The 7,103-nt window shown below is 39.6% G+C and overlaps 1 long non-coding RNA gene and 2 other non-coding genes across 3 annotated transcripts; all 3 read right to left on the reverse strand.

Annotated features, from left to right (window-relative positions):
- Positions 1-4,369: 4,369 nt before the first annotated feature.
- On the reverse strand, positions 4,370-6,501 carry LOC136665344 (uncharacterized). Its single transcript, XR_010795233.1, has 3 exons — positions 6,425-6,501; positions 5,180-5,217; positions 4,370-4,978 (listed from the first exon to the last, which is right to left on the reverse strand). It is a non-coding gene; the product is annotated as an uncharacterized lncRNA (long non-coding RNA).
- LOC136665487 (small nucleolar RNA SNORD88) lies at positions 5,048-5,139 on the reverse strand. The gene has a single exon (XR_010795264.1). It is a non-coding gene; the product is annotated as a small nucleolar RNA SNORD88 (small nucleolar RNA).
- Positions 5,803-5,893, reverse strand: LOC136665486 (small nucleolar RNA SNORD88). The gene has a single exon (XR_010795263.1). It is a non-coding gene; the product is annotated as a small nucleolar RNA SNORD88 (small nucleolar RNA).
- Positions 6,502-7,103: the final 602 nt, after the last annotated feature.

A 7,103-nucleotide genomic window follows, 5' to 3' on the forward strand; every position in this document is an offset into this window, starting at 1 on the left:
CTGCAATCACGCGAAGCAGAGGTTATGCTGTAGTGTATGCAAGAGCCCTACGCCGTTGTGAGCTTTTATACTTCTGTGTTAGTGTCTGCCTCACTCTGCAGTTACCCCCCACACCACTAGAGCTGAATCTCAAACATCTTCCTCTACACTTTGTAGTACACAAGATTTACTTTTATAAATCTTTAAAGTGCACTAGTAGGGCTCTGTTTGGGACAGAGCAGAGTTTACGGGTGTGCCAGGAACGACACAAATACAAAGTCGGCACATCTTCCTGTGTGGTTCCGTTTGTCGGGTTATGTTTTTTCAGAGAAGTCCGAATTTATTTATTTTTATTCATCCCTGATGTCTACAGCATGTCAAAGGAAATCTCTCGCTATGAACTTGCTTCTGTCTGTGGAGGAGAGGAGTTCATGTTTGTGTACTTCTCCAGTTCAACTTAAACACGGTCTGTCTGACTACTGACCAATCACAGTCGTGGTCAATGCGATGCGTAGTTACATTTTTGGAGAGATGCACTTCAGGCTATGGCGTAGGGTTCAATGCAGAAGTATGAATTGGGCTTTACTCCCTACATAGTTCACTTCAGATTACAAAACAAATACTACTACACACGGACACTGTGTTAAAATGTTAGACAGACATTCATAATCTGTAACCACTTATCCAATTCAGGGCAACACAGACACGTCACCAATCCACCTACCAACGTGTGTTTTTGGACCGTGGGAGGAAACCCACACGGACACGTGGAGAACACACCAACTCCTCACAGTCACCCGGAGCGGGAATCAAACTCACAACCTCCAGGTCCCTGGAGCTGTGTGACTGCGACACTACCTGCTGCACCACTGTGCCACCTAGACACAGACACAAATTTCTTATTACTCAGAATATTGTGCACTTTGAGTGCAAAAATTTGTTGTGAACTACGTTATGCGCACCATACTGTGGAGGAAGATCTTTGAGATACTGGGATATTTCAGCCAGTTTTGGAGGTGTTGAAGAGTGATGCAAACACAAGTCATTCCTGTGGTTTAGAGGAGTGGCTTTAGAAAGAGGGAGAAAGTTGGGTCATTGGTTGGATATTTCAAAAACTACTGGTTTCTACAAAATTACCAACACCAGCTTCAACTCCATATGGTTATATAATATCAGTGGAGCAGGATAAACACAAACATAGCAGCAAACAAGTCACACTCCTAAGGTTTGAATTGTTGCTTTGTATTTTGGTTTAGATGCTGCATTGTGGGGAGGTTCTTTACTAAGTTTCTTTCTTCATATATTTTTAAAATAGTCATTTAAAGGTCTAGTTTACGATTATAATCCAAAAACATTTTCTGACAAGTGAAAAAACAAACTTGCTCTGTCCGGTATGCTAGGCTTTCTCTGTCTCTGCTCACGGCAGAGGCACCTGGAGTTGTTTAGACAACGGAGAAATCCCAAACGCTGAAAAGCACAAACCGAGATGAGGATATTGCTGTAACTGCTCCATGTCATAGACAATCATAGATGTTTCCTTGTTCTTTGCTATGAAGATTTTAGGGTTGAATGTTCATTCAAATGAAATTATAACTGTATTTAATTAAGTTACAGGCAGCATTCCCTTGATGGCGATGTACAGAAGCCAATTACCATAAACTATAGCGCAACACTCCCAACAACATCCATAGTGTTTTCATGCTGTGTTAACTGTGTGGTGATGTAACATGCAATAATTATCCACATCAAGGTCCACAATCTCACCATTGTTTACCAAAAGCACTTGACCAATCCATTGTAGCTTTGATCCTGCACTTTCTTGTTAACGGTCAGTGGACGGGCAGCTCATTAGCCTCATTTCAGTGTAAGTGGACCTTCTCAGAAATGAGGCCAGCTAACCACTACAAATGGATCGGCTGTTAAAATGGATCAATTAGAAGAGTGGAGTGGCTTTATTGTGTATACAAGCCATGCCCACACTCTACATTACACAAATGCACTGTACTTCACAGATTTAAATAACAGTGATAAAACATCCATACGTCCAAGAAAACAAGAAGTAACTTTGCACCTACACCTACGGTGACCAGACTTCCTCTTTTTTAGACTTAAAAAATGTCTAGAAATGTTTTTCTAGAGCCGAGATTCCGAGACGCATTTCGTTCACAAACTAGTCCCACCCTCCCCTACTTCGTTTGGTTCGCTTGAGTGAGAAGGGGGAGTGGTGAAGTAGCCTAAAATCTTCTGATTGGACGGTCTGACTGTAGAGCTACCGTTATTGGTCAATAACCTTTTCTGTAAACATTTAATTGGTCAGTCTGCACGTTAGTGCGTGTCCTCTTTTTCACCATCTCAGATCTGGTCACCCTACCTACACCTCATTCATTCATTGTCAGTTAATGTTTATCCAGTTCAGGGAAGCAAATACGCATGATGGGAATACACCTGGAGGTGACACTGGTCCTTTGTAAGGCGATACACACTCAAACCTATGGACACTTCTGAGTCGCCAATCCACCTACCAACTTTGGACCGTGGGAGGAAACCCACGTGGATATGGGGAGAACACACCAAACTCCTCACACAGAGCTATGAATAAGCAACTAGCTCCAGCTTCTCTCCAACCACACACCAGCTTGAAAGCCCCTCCCCACAAGTTGATGAGATTAGTTCCCGAGGACTGTGGCCTGTCCCAAAAGAAATACACATTCGAAAGACCACGTATGTCACTCATGGAACGTCTCCTAGAGAATAAACACGACAAAATGCACATGCTAACCATACCAATCAACAGATTTTCATTGAGGGGTGGGGGGCTTTAAACTGTGAAGGAAAATATATTTTTGACTTGGAATGCAAAGTATAAATGCATGGTCTTACTTGAAAGCAGTGGAGCACAAATTCTGATCAATTTTACTCACTCTGCACTACATCTTTCAGAAAGTAACACAAAGAGCACCATTAAGTACAACACCAAACAAGGACAAAGTGTGAGATTCTGATTGCTGCCGTGGTTTGAGTCATTGCTGCACAAGTAAACAGCCAAGATAAAAGAATGAACATTTCACATTCAGCAAACCTGCTGCTAAAGCATAAATCTCCGTCCCGACGCCAGCACAGGACACTGAAATCCTGTATCATACACACCTGAACATGGTAGATTAAATGCAATGAAAATGAATGAATAAATTGCAAAGCAGCTGCATGGGGCCCCACTAGAAAGATCCTAGTCAGCCCTCCACATTTCTGCAATTTACGGGTACAGGACATATCCAAATATATCTAGTTCCAATCAAAACTTAATTCTTAACATTGGTGACCATATTTATCACCCAAAAGTAAAACAAACTCTGAACAGCAGCTGACCTCACTACAAAGTGCATCCAATTACATCTGTGCTTCTGTCTTTTGCATCAGCAGCACTGGAAAAACCACACTGAACCAAAATTATAGCTGGTACTTTAAAGAGGACAAAGTGAGTGGGGTGTTAATTAAACATGACCTGCTTCTGCAGCAAAGATCAAACCCCCACATTATTGTCCCACTTTTTGCACGGCTCCTCCTCCATTCCGGTTTTAACGCTGTGCTTCATTTGTGTCCGTTTTATTGTTTAACCTCAGCTTTGCTCTTAAACGAGGTTAAACAAAACAAATCAAATACCTGCCCTTTACACAAGTAGCAGTGTTATATCAGTGTGGCTCATGCTCTTAGTCTTGGGCAGGTCACAAAAGACTGACTGGGTGGCATTTCAGAGTGTTGTCTTCCTTCTCATCTGCATTGTGCCAAAGCTCAATTGATTTTTTTTAAAATACATTTTCCCCCTTTTCATTTTAAAGGTGCTAAAGTAAATCTAAGGTCCAATTGAGGCATTACTAAGCTCAGTATTTAGTGCAACGAAACTTTTCTACAAGCTGAACATACGAATTAAACCATCGTGAAATGACTTACATTCCGAAACTCAAACTGCTAATGGCGAAAACAGTACCATCCAAATAAACCTGAATCTTAAACACTACAGTAAGCAAAGGAACATGTTCCTGGAACATGGAATAGCTGCTGCACTCTAATGACAAGTGTTGCATGCTTTGGAAACTAGCTTTTAAACATGCATTACAACTACAAAAGCAACAGGAGCCAAGCACATTCCCTTTTAAACTTTCCAAAATGCACAACTCAATTTACATTGTTTTTACAGCTGTTTGTTAGAGATTTAGGTCCTGCCACAAGCAAAGATGTTCACTCAGAATAGAACACCCCCCACCCCAAGAGGAACAAAGACTCAAAACCTGTAATACAGCAATAAATAAAAATACTCTATGAAGGAAGAACTGTGGATTTGCTTTCTGCTCATGGAGGTTATAAAAACACAAACAGACTGGTTTTACAGGAAGATATTTATTACATTTTCATTTCCAGAGAAACAGACATGTTCAAACTGGTTATTAGTGTGTGGGTTATTTTAAACTAACATTTCCATCTCAGGCATGTCATCCCCCTCCGGTTATTGATGCTCCATTAATGACCACCAATGTCAAGCCTTTCCGAAAAGGAAGAGCCCAAGGATTTCCTGCACATCAGCCTCGAGAGAAATCCTGCTCTGTGGAATTACCCCCAACTACAAAACCGTACTGCTTTATTAAAGCCGAGTTTGGTGATCACTACTTGCATCACTGGGTTTATATTAAATCATTACAAAATTCAATCAGTGACATTTATAGATTCAAACAAATGGCTTAAGATCATTCTGTCATTGGATTTATAAGCATCCTTGGGTTTGTGAAAGGCACTATATAATTTGAACTTATTCTCCATTACTCAAGGCATATTTCTTGGCAAAATGTCTACATTCACCTGCAAAGTTAAATCTCAAACCTGCTGCCTGTCTTTTCCATCAAGATGGCTTCTAAATCATACTCAAACAGGTCCCTGCTGCATTTTGTGTGCACTCTGGAGTCATGGACATCAGACCTTTTTTGGGGGGCAGCAAACTACCCTTCATCTAAAAAAATAAAAAAACAGGAATAAGTCACAAAAGCTGGATGTTTGATGCATGAGAAACATTTAGCTTGTTCCCCTCAGACTCCACCATGTCAGGAGTGGAGCTGCACTTTTTTCTGCACCTACACTCAGAGCCCAGTGCAAAAAACATCACTGGAGATACACCCCAAACAGTATTTAAAAACTTAAACTTAACCCATACCTTCTCTTCGCCTCAGGAAGTAGTGTACATGGCCTCTCCTGAAACAAAGTAAATCTGGTGAGAATTTTGCATTACTACAAGTTTCATTAGTAACAGTCTGATCCAGTTTGTAAACCTCGGTTTCTTTACGGAATAATCTTCAATATAAATAAGTGTGTTTTCAGTGGTGGTGTATGGAACCAGATGTCTGAACAGACCCATATTTTATTACAAGATATTACATAGAGCCATTAAAGAGAACATTCCCCTAAACATAACTCATTTAAATCTCAGGTACTTTGTTGGGGAGAAACACTGACTTTGGTTGTAAACATACATGGTCCCATTCAATACCACTGGAAAATATGTCCATTGGTTCCTCTACCATCATCCACTCCACACAATTTTTAAAAATTCCACATTTTAAACCCCAACTGCATTTTTGCAGCAGTTTCAGAAAGTAGTCCCTCTTTAAACTTGACATGTGTCTCAAATGGCTCCCTACACACAATGTAGTGCTTTCGTTAGATCAAATGAAGTTTAAAAGCAATACAGTAAAATACAGCCATTTTTATTCCTAGCAAACATTCCGTTTACACAGCACCCTACATAGGACGCAAGGAGCACATTTGAGATACGGCCCAAGTCTCTTCAGACTCCGCCATGTCAGGAGCGGAGCCGCACGTGTGTCGCCACAGATATTTCTGAGCCCAGTGCAAGACATCATTAGAGACTCGCTTTGATTCGATAATACAATTTAAAATGACACGGAGAAATATAAGCTTGGATTCACCGTTAACACGCTCCCAAAATGGTTTTAAAGTGCTCTGGTTTCGTGAGGTTTCACCAAAGCCATTTTACACAGCGCAGACAACTCAGACCTCACCGTTTGGCAGTTAAGGGGTTAACCAACAAAACTGGCTAAACATTTCCACATTTAAAAACTGAAGACAGACTTTAATATTTAAAACCGGTATTTTGATGCCAATGGTATTAGTTCTAATGTATTTAAGATATAACATTGGTACCTGTTCAGAAATATAATTAGAACACATTTATAAGTATTCGGTTTTAATAACAAACTGGTTAGAAAACACCTGAAATCCGATGTTTTGTCAAGACAAAAACATTTTAAGTAGGTTTTTCCCATGATTAGGACTCTACCCAAAAAACATTGCCTCACACAAAACGTGGTTTTAAAGTATTAAAACTACTAAGTATTAAAGGCCTGAAAATTGGTGTCCTGAGAAGAGCTTAAATTCTCACCTGCTAAATCTGAGACGAATCTCCGTTCTTGAAGAAAGAGCGAGCAACCGCCAACACACAGGCTTTTATGTGTTTTCCAGGACCCTTAGGCTGTGTCCCATCTCGCTAGCTCTATGACCCCTACAAAGTGCACTACATAGGGCATGAAAGAATGGTTTCTACATCTAAACAGTAAATAGTGCATTAAGTTGTTGTCTTTTTGTAGCTGAAAATGTATGGCTGTTTATTTGGAACACAAAGCCATATTTAACCGTGGAAGCCGTAATTTAATGACATATTAGAGAACTATATAGGGAGTAAGAAGACATTTGAGATTCAGCCACAGTTCAAAAAATGCATCCAGAATTATCAAAATAAGAGTCTACTGTTTGGTTTTGTGGTTAAAACCTGCCTGAAACGTCTTTTTTGTGTTTGTTTTATTTATTTATTTCTTTTTTTAAATCCTTGAACGATATTTAATTTGGGACTGTGTGTAAAAGTTCTATTACAGACAAGTTTACAGACTGTTTTAATTGTAAGTTAACATTAATTTATATTAGCACCTTTTCAAGCAAAACTATAAAGTGATTCTAAATAAATAAATACAATACAATTAAATACAATTTAAATTTAAATATGCAGAATATAATGCACAGGAAATACAAAACACCCATAATGACACAAAACAATAATGTATTAT

This window comes from Hoplias malabaricus, chromosome 13, assembly GCF_029633855.1.
Source record: "Hoplias malabaricus isolate fHopMal1 chromosome 13, fHopMal1.hap1, whole genome shotgun sequence".
Lineage (NCBI taxonomy): Eukaryota > Metazoa > Chordata > Actinopteri > Characiformes > Erythrinidae > Hoplias > Hoplias malabaricus.